The 7,788-nt window shown below is 31.8% G+C and overlaps 1 non-coding gene across 1 annotated transcript; it reads right to left on the minus strand.

Moving 5' to 3' along the window:
* Positions 1 to 4,955: 4,955 nt before the first annotated feature.
* Positions 4,956 to 5,115, minus strand: LOC119239785 (U1 spliceosomal RNA). Its single transcript, XR_005123997.1, has one exon. It is a non-coding gene; the product is annotated as a U1 spliceosomal RNA (small nuclear RNA).
* Positions 5,116 to 7,788: the final 2,673 nt, after the last annotated feature.

The raw sequence follows: 7,788 nt of genomic DNA on the forward strand, positions 1-7,788 counted from the left end.
TTGCCATCATATTAAGGGATAATAGAATAAACCAAGAGGGAGTAAGAGGATGTTACAGAGAAAAGGAGAAACCAAATAACCACAGCATGAACAAACAGTAATGAGAGGGAAAAATTCTGATATGGACATATCATCCCATGGATCTTTTAAATTTGAAACATTATTTTGTTCATTCATCATTTCACATTCACATGTAGCCTGGATTACAGAATACAGATCATGTAATTTGCTCATATAAATGCTTTAGCTTGATTACTATCACTGAATATGCCTTCTTTCAGAGAGGCACCCAATGGAGATGAAATATATACAACAAAGACTAGTTCTCTAAAGGATTACAGTGGCCTTTTGAAATGAGACAAAGATGGGAAAACACTACTTGGTATTTGTACCAAGACTTCTTTTTTATGTTGTTGTCAGTGATAACAACAGGTAACTTATTAGATGGGTAACGCAACACCTTCAGATTTAAGAGGTATATCCAACTACAATTCACCTAGAAATATTCTCTAGAAAATGATTATGATTGGTATAATGGAGCTAGGTTAAAGTTAGGGAAAGATTTAGCATTATAGAAAAATCATTCTTTGTGTTTGGTCACAGAACATACAAACAAAACTACGGAATAAAGCGATAATGAAATTATGTTTTGCTTTTTTTTTTTTTTTAACTCATCCTAATATAGAGAGGAGGGTGGGAAAAATGGGAGAATGAGAGGTAAATCAGAGCTCAGGCCCTCAAGAACCACTACCTTCAAAATAGCCAGTAGCAAAGGGAGTCCTTCTCTGAGTGGCAATCTAGATAATGAATAACAGAATAACAGACTGTGGAAATTTTTGCATAGAAATTGAAAAGAGAATTTGTTAACTGATAGTGTCAGAGATTTGCTCCTATGTATAGGGGAACTATTAAATGTAATGATTATAAAATTTCTCGGATGTAAAATACAATCTTCTCCCCTCCCCCCAATCCTCCTTCCAGCTTTTACTATTAAGACATATTATATTATTTTATTTGTTCCTCAGCTTCCAGAAACTGGAGAACATTTCCTCTAGTTAATATAATACCTATACATTTTTTTAGACTATAACCCAGTCGGTCTGGTGTGTCACATGGGTTGTGTTTCCCTTTGCTGGAAGAGGCAGAACAAGCACTTCTTCATGGGGAATTCCCTCATCTAAATATCTCAGAGTACTTTGTTTCTAAATAGCAATTTTGTTTATCTCAAATATTCAGCATTCCTTTATTCTCTATGAAATAAAAGAATTTCTGACTCCAATAATCTGAAAAGCTAAATTAGCAATATAACAGCTCAGCTACATAAAATGTAATATGTTGTAAAATTGCTGTTAAAATAGAGATCTAATGATACCTTCATTAACTTGATCACTGAAATGGCAAACCCTTTTCCAACACAACAGTTTCTATAGATACCACATGCTTATGATCAAAATTGCTTTTCTGAACGTGTTTTCCCTCCCTTACTTGATTGTATTTTACATCTTCTTTCTGGCTGTAAGTTACAATTAAACATTAAAAAAAATAGTGCAAGACAAAATATATTCTACATCTGTTATACTGCTCAATAAATACACAATCTGTCCAGAAAGGATTTTCCTAGTGGGCAAATTAAAAATTGATTGCTGGAAGAATTTTTCACTTACCGTAGCTACCTACTAAACAATGCAAATGTTCTGTAAAGGAAATGTTTACTAATATTTAATTGTTACTACAAAAGATTGATCTTGGCTAACAAGTAGAATTCCATTTACAAACCATAAACATATTCCCATGTTCCATATATGAAGGCATGCAAATAGTTTTGGAGTCTTTGTAACAAAAGGAACCTTATTTTAAATCAGTGAAAATAGTTGAGTTGGCATTATTTCTCCACAATTTTAGAGTTTTATCATCACTTTATATTTTCCAATGTAGTAGGATAAGAAACAGCACTAGTGAAGAATCTAACAAAATTTTATATTTAAATATTTTCCATGAGACCCATTTTATGATATATTTTAAAATATTTTATTTTATTTTAGGTAATTTCTAATAAACAGTGAGGGTATAACTAGCAGCATGATAAACCATATTGTACTTAATACAAAAGGAAAATTCAATAAATTGATTCTCCATTTAAAACTTGATTATTTTGTTCATCACTGATTTTGAATAACTTCTTTTAATATTGCATTTATATTGACTTAAAAATATGATTTATCTGGATTACTTACTTTTTGACATCCAGTTAATTCTTGCACCTGAAGCAAATGCCTCAAGCTCAATGTAGTCACAACCTACAATGAATGTTGTAGTAATTGTTAGGTTTTATACTTGTTAAGGTTGTATAATTGTTAGGTTGTAATTGTTAAGGTTGTATAATTATATTCTATCCATTATGTTGAATTTGATTCTAGTTATCAACAATTGTAACAAGTGTTACGGAATTTCAAACTATTATTCAGATTTTCTGAGGCATCATGTTAAAGTTAACCATCTTTGCCCAAAGATCTCCAAATAATTACACCTGTGCTCTCATCAGAAGTTATGTCATGATAGTGACATTTTATGTGATTTAATAAACTACTGTACAAATTATATGAAATGCAACACTACCACTTTAATTAATATACTTAACTTCAGAATAATGACCTATATTCAATGAAAATTTTTTTCAACATGTAACTAAAGTACATTTAAATCTCTTCTGATATCAAAATTTCTTACAAAATAATTTCCCATACTCAAATGATATTTTATAAAGCTGCACAGAGCATATTCCCATGGAGTCTACAATCCAATTAGTATGTTAAATACTTTAAAACTACATCTGTTATAAATACATGTTAACTTTGCTTAATTTGTTTTTTCATAAGTTGTTGACTCTGAAAACTTTCAGTGCATTTTGGTACATAAAACTTGTTAGCTTTTATCATCATGTATACTGCTTTTTCAGAATACAATTAAGGAAATACAGTATGAAGGAAGTAAATACACATTTGTTATATCGCCGTATAATAGCATAGAAGCTAGGCTTTCTCAGTCTGGATATTATTAGAATGCAAATGTGACTATATCTGACATGCACATGACCTTACTTTACATCTTTAAAAACTAAAGAACATAAGGCAAAAGGAGATCAAAGGTAAAATTAAATGCATTTGTAGCCCTCAATTTTATGTAAGTTCAATAGAAAATGATCTTTGTAAAACACAAGACCTATTTCTACTTTCAAATATGAATGTTTAAGATACTTATTATGGCCAATAATATAATTATCCATTCTTCATACATTTTCAAGCAGTTCCAAATATTTACACTTCCCAATATCTATCCTATGTTTTATCAAGTGTCCCGACAAAATTTCCATGCTTTCCAACATTTCAAACTTTTCTTGCCTTAGGTCACGTGACTATTCCACAAAGAAATGTTTTAGTGATTTTCTAAGCTGATCTTTGATAATTCACATAATAAAATTTTGTTGTTAGAATTCTGAGTCTTTGATGATAATGATTATATTTTTTATTTAAATAAATTACAGCTGTGACACATTATTCAGAAACAGTGTGTGCATTATAAATATTTCTGAATGAGTTAAATGTCAAAATATTAAATAAGTATTTTTTTTAATGAATATACTAAATTAAGAAGAAAATTTATATCACTTTGCTTGTAAAATGGGTTCCTGAGAAATTACAAAGTGGTATAGGGGACTAAAATAAGGAATTTTTGAAAGTATCTGGGCTTTAATAGCAGACATACAAGGGTTCAAATTCCAACCTCCTTTGTATACAATTTGTTCTGAGATTTTTCAAAGACTCAGTTACACTGAGGGGAAAGAAAAGCAGGCTTTAGTAAATAAATTTTCTCATGTTTTGGATATTTGAGAAATACCTTATAAACTTTCCAAATCTTTCTGTTTCTCTAAATGATTTAAACAGAAAGAGCAATAGCGGGATTGACAATGTGTTTACAGAGGCTTTTGAGTTTTATCAGTTCCTAACAGCCTCATGGTCTCAAAATTTATTACAATTTCAGAAATTTCTTTATTTCTTTTGTAAATATTACAGATGATGTAAAAATCAGTAACTTAGGATGATTTTCTACTGCTGCTATATACCTTCTGCATGAGCTAGAATACAGCAGACTTGAATGAGAGAAAAACCTAACACACATACGTACCCCAAACCCCCAATTTTAACAGTGTGCACATGATGCTTAATATTTTTTGGACACATAAACTAAAAACCAAGTCAATAGACAAAACATGATGAGTAATATTTTGACAACATCTGTACATATACTGTGTATGAAAAGTGCCTCAAATATAAGATTATTTGATTGTGGACATATGTGAGGACACTAGAGGATCCATATATAGTAAAATATTTTTTAAACGCAGACATTTTTGGAGTACTTTCCATTATCATAAATATTAACTTGTTATTTTAGTATCATATAAATGAATTTGTTTTGTGTTACAGATTCTTTAAATCTAGGGAACTAATATTTTCTAGCTCTCAAACATGAAAAACAAGACACCCCCAAGAAGTGATAAATAAATTATTCTCACAAACATGCTCCAATGCAAACAACTCTGATATTGTGACCAGATTCCATTTCCCTACCAAAGGTTTATATATCTTATCTACTTTCAGATAAAAAATATAATGATTGGTTATTAGTGTATATTTGACACATGAAATTTGAACTTTTTGTAGCTTGATATCCATGTTCATTAATCAATACACTTTTTTAAAAAGTAACATTATCTTTGTTGTTACTCCATTCATGTACTTTTAAAATTACTTTGGAAAATTACTAATATTTACAAACAAACCATTATGTATTAAAGTTATAAAACATTTAAAATAAATCACCTATTCAAGTCACAAATTATTGGCACAAAGGCCAGTTGAGTCACTTTTATTTCTGTTTTTTCCCTTTTTTTACCGAAAGGGCACACAGGCAGTCCCTCACTACCACAAATTATACATTCTTTTTTCTCACTTTTGGGGAAATTGCATGGGTCAGCACACCCAGAGTGCAATGGGCAAGGCATGCCCTGGGAAAACTACCTTCATAATCATGGTATCTTGTCTGCCAGGAAAGTATGAATACTACTGTTATTCTGTTATAGTAAACTTAAGATAAAGCAGTAGTTTTACAATATGTATTGTGTTAGAATAAACTCAAGAATATCATGAACTCAGTTGAACATATAGAGAAGGAGTAAATCATTTTACTATGGAAAGGATATAGGAATTAATATCTCTACCTCAAAATTAGAGCAACCACATGATACTATCAAATCATGTGGTTCCTTTCCAAAAACAGGGATCCAGATACATCAGGGATCCTGATGAAATTACACTGCACTAATGTTGAAAATGCTCTATTATTACACTGCAGAAAAGTATTACCCAGCATCTGACTTTCAGTGAATAATTCTTAGCAATGTGCTGAATATAGCTACTTTCTACATTTCAAATGTCCAAATATTAAATCCTGATACATATATACACCGATAAATAGAGTGAATTTCAGAAAGTTGCCAATCTTTTTGCTTATTTTTTCATTTTGCCTTTTCTTCCCTGTTTTCTAAACACAATGAGAAGCATGGCCAGAAAGTCTTAAGTATGACTAACCATCAAAGATATGATAAACAGGGCCTCCCTGGTGGCGCAGCGGGTTGAGCACAGCGCTGTGAAGCTGTCCGCAGCTTCTGAGTGCCCATTTGATTCCCAGCCAGCCAGGAGATTCCCACATGGTGTGGCAGACCTCCCCTACCTTGTCCTCTGCTCCACTCAGCAGTATGCATTGGTCCTTCTGCCTGTTCTGCTCCCTGCTCTGTCTCTGGTGAATTCTTTTACCCTCCCGCACCTCTGGCCTGTATCCCAGTGCTTGTATAAATAAATAAAATCTTTTAAAAAAAGATATGATAAACTAAAAATAGTTGATTTGTTTTCAAGTGGTGGCACCCTGTCATTTATTTTATCACTTTCCCCTGTATTGCATAGTAAAATGTAAAAATATAGAGTCCTCAACTTTCTCCCCACCCCACCCTCGGAAATATTAAGTATAATAGTTTGTATTGTGAATAACCACATCCAAAATAAGGTAATGACACATTAATTTCAAAAACTTATTTATAGAAATTGGCATTTTGGGGTAACTTTCACACTTTCATATTATCCAATTTTAAACTTTAGGATGAATTATAACAAAAATATAATCCATATGTCTCAAGACTCACCATTTTTTTTTATTTCATTGAGGAATAATCAACTACAATGGTATATATTTAAAGTAAACAAGTGGTAATTTCACACACACACATGGTTACCAAGATTAAGATAATTAATATACCCATTCCCGCACATAGTTAATGCAGGTAATATATTTTTGTGTGAATTTTGTGAAAATGTTTATGATGCACTCTTAACAACTTTTAAGAGAGTGATATATATTTAACCATATTCACCATATAACCATTTATATACCCTTAACATTATTTCTTATTCATTCCATGCACTAACTTTCCTTTATCTAAGTGTTTGGTGAAGTCTTACTACTGAGGATTAATAAAAGGAAAAGACATTAAAAATATGTTATACTGAATAATTTCCATGTCTCATGATCTACTCCCACCCCTTGTCTATTTGTTTTGTACCATTAATACTAAACTTATGGTCTGTTTCAACAGATTCTCTTTCTTTTGGAATTGGATTTGCTAATAAAAGGCAGGGTGGAAAGTGAGGCCAGATTATCCATCCTGCTTAGTATTTCCTGGACAGACTGAGGAAGTTGGCAGCATCCCTCCACTAAAGATTAGAACTTCTCTCTCCTGTCAGTTGACCTCTCCTATAGTTGTTTTCTCTGAGCTCCAAACAATTATGCCTTCTTGGCTTCAAATTTATAGTTGTAATGGGTCCCTACTGCTATTAACCTTCCAGTTGTCTACCAACTATTCTACATTTTCTTTGCAAACTGTCCTCAATTTCCCTGTTTGGACGAAGAATTTCTAACAAGAGTGCTGATCCAATTCACCATCATGGTGAGTCCAATGGGGCTGTGAGAGCAATTTACAGAGAAAAATAAAAGACAATCTAGATCAACATATTTGGTGTCCCTCTACCATCACTGCAAAGGGGTTCATTGTGGATCCTCTGGAAATGTTGGTGTCTCACTTTCTTCTATTCTCTTCCCAACCTGAAACTTTTTAATTTATCTGGTAAGTGAAATACTAGAAAGCTTAAGTTAGTTAATCTTTTGTTTATCTGTGAGTCATTTAATAATTAAATGACAATTTAATAGGTGAAATAATAGACTTGAAATATCAGATGAGAAAAAGTTTTCTTTATGGTGAAAGTGTCATATTCAAAAATCTGGAGAACAGTTTTTGAGAGAGTATTATAAATTATAAATTCAAAGTAATTTATCCAGTTTACTTGCATCAGGGCGCACAGTCCCTGATAATTTCCTCCAGAATATTCTTCAGAGATAGTCACTTAAGGGAAGTGAGGAAGAAGGTATAATCACAAATCTTTATACATTTGCCATTTTTGAAAAAGACATAAAATTTAAATAATAGGGCAGTATAAACCATTACCTCCTTTTGAGAGGGTCCCCTAGGTAAGTAATAATTTCCAAGGCATTCTTGTTTCAAAACAGTAGTTCAAAAATTCACCTGATATGTTAAAATGAGTCATCTTCACCTCACTGGTCCACTAATATTAATCTTGACTCCACAAGATTTCTTTATTTTTTTTATGGTCTTTACATTTT

This window comes from Talpa occidentalis, unplaced genomic scaffold (assembly GCF_014898055.3).
Source record: "Talpa occidentalis isolate TD23 unplaced genomic scaffold, MPIMG_talOcc4v2.1 talOcc4.1165, whole genome shotgun sequence".
Lineage (NCBI taxonomy): Eukaryota > Metazoa > Chordata > Mammalia > Eulipotyphla > Talpidae > Talpa > Talpa occidentalis.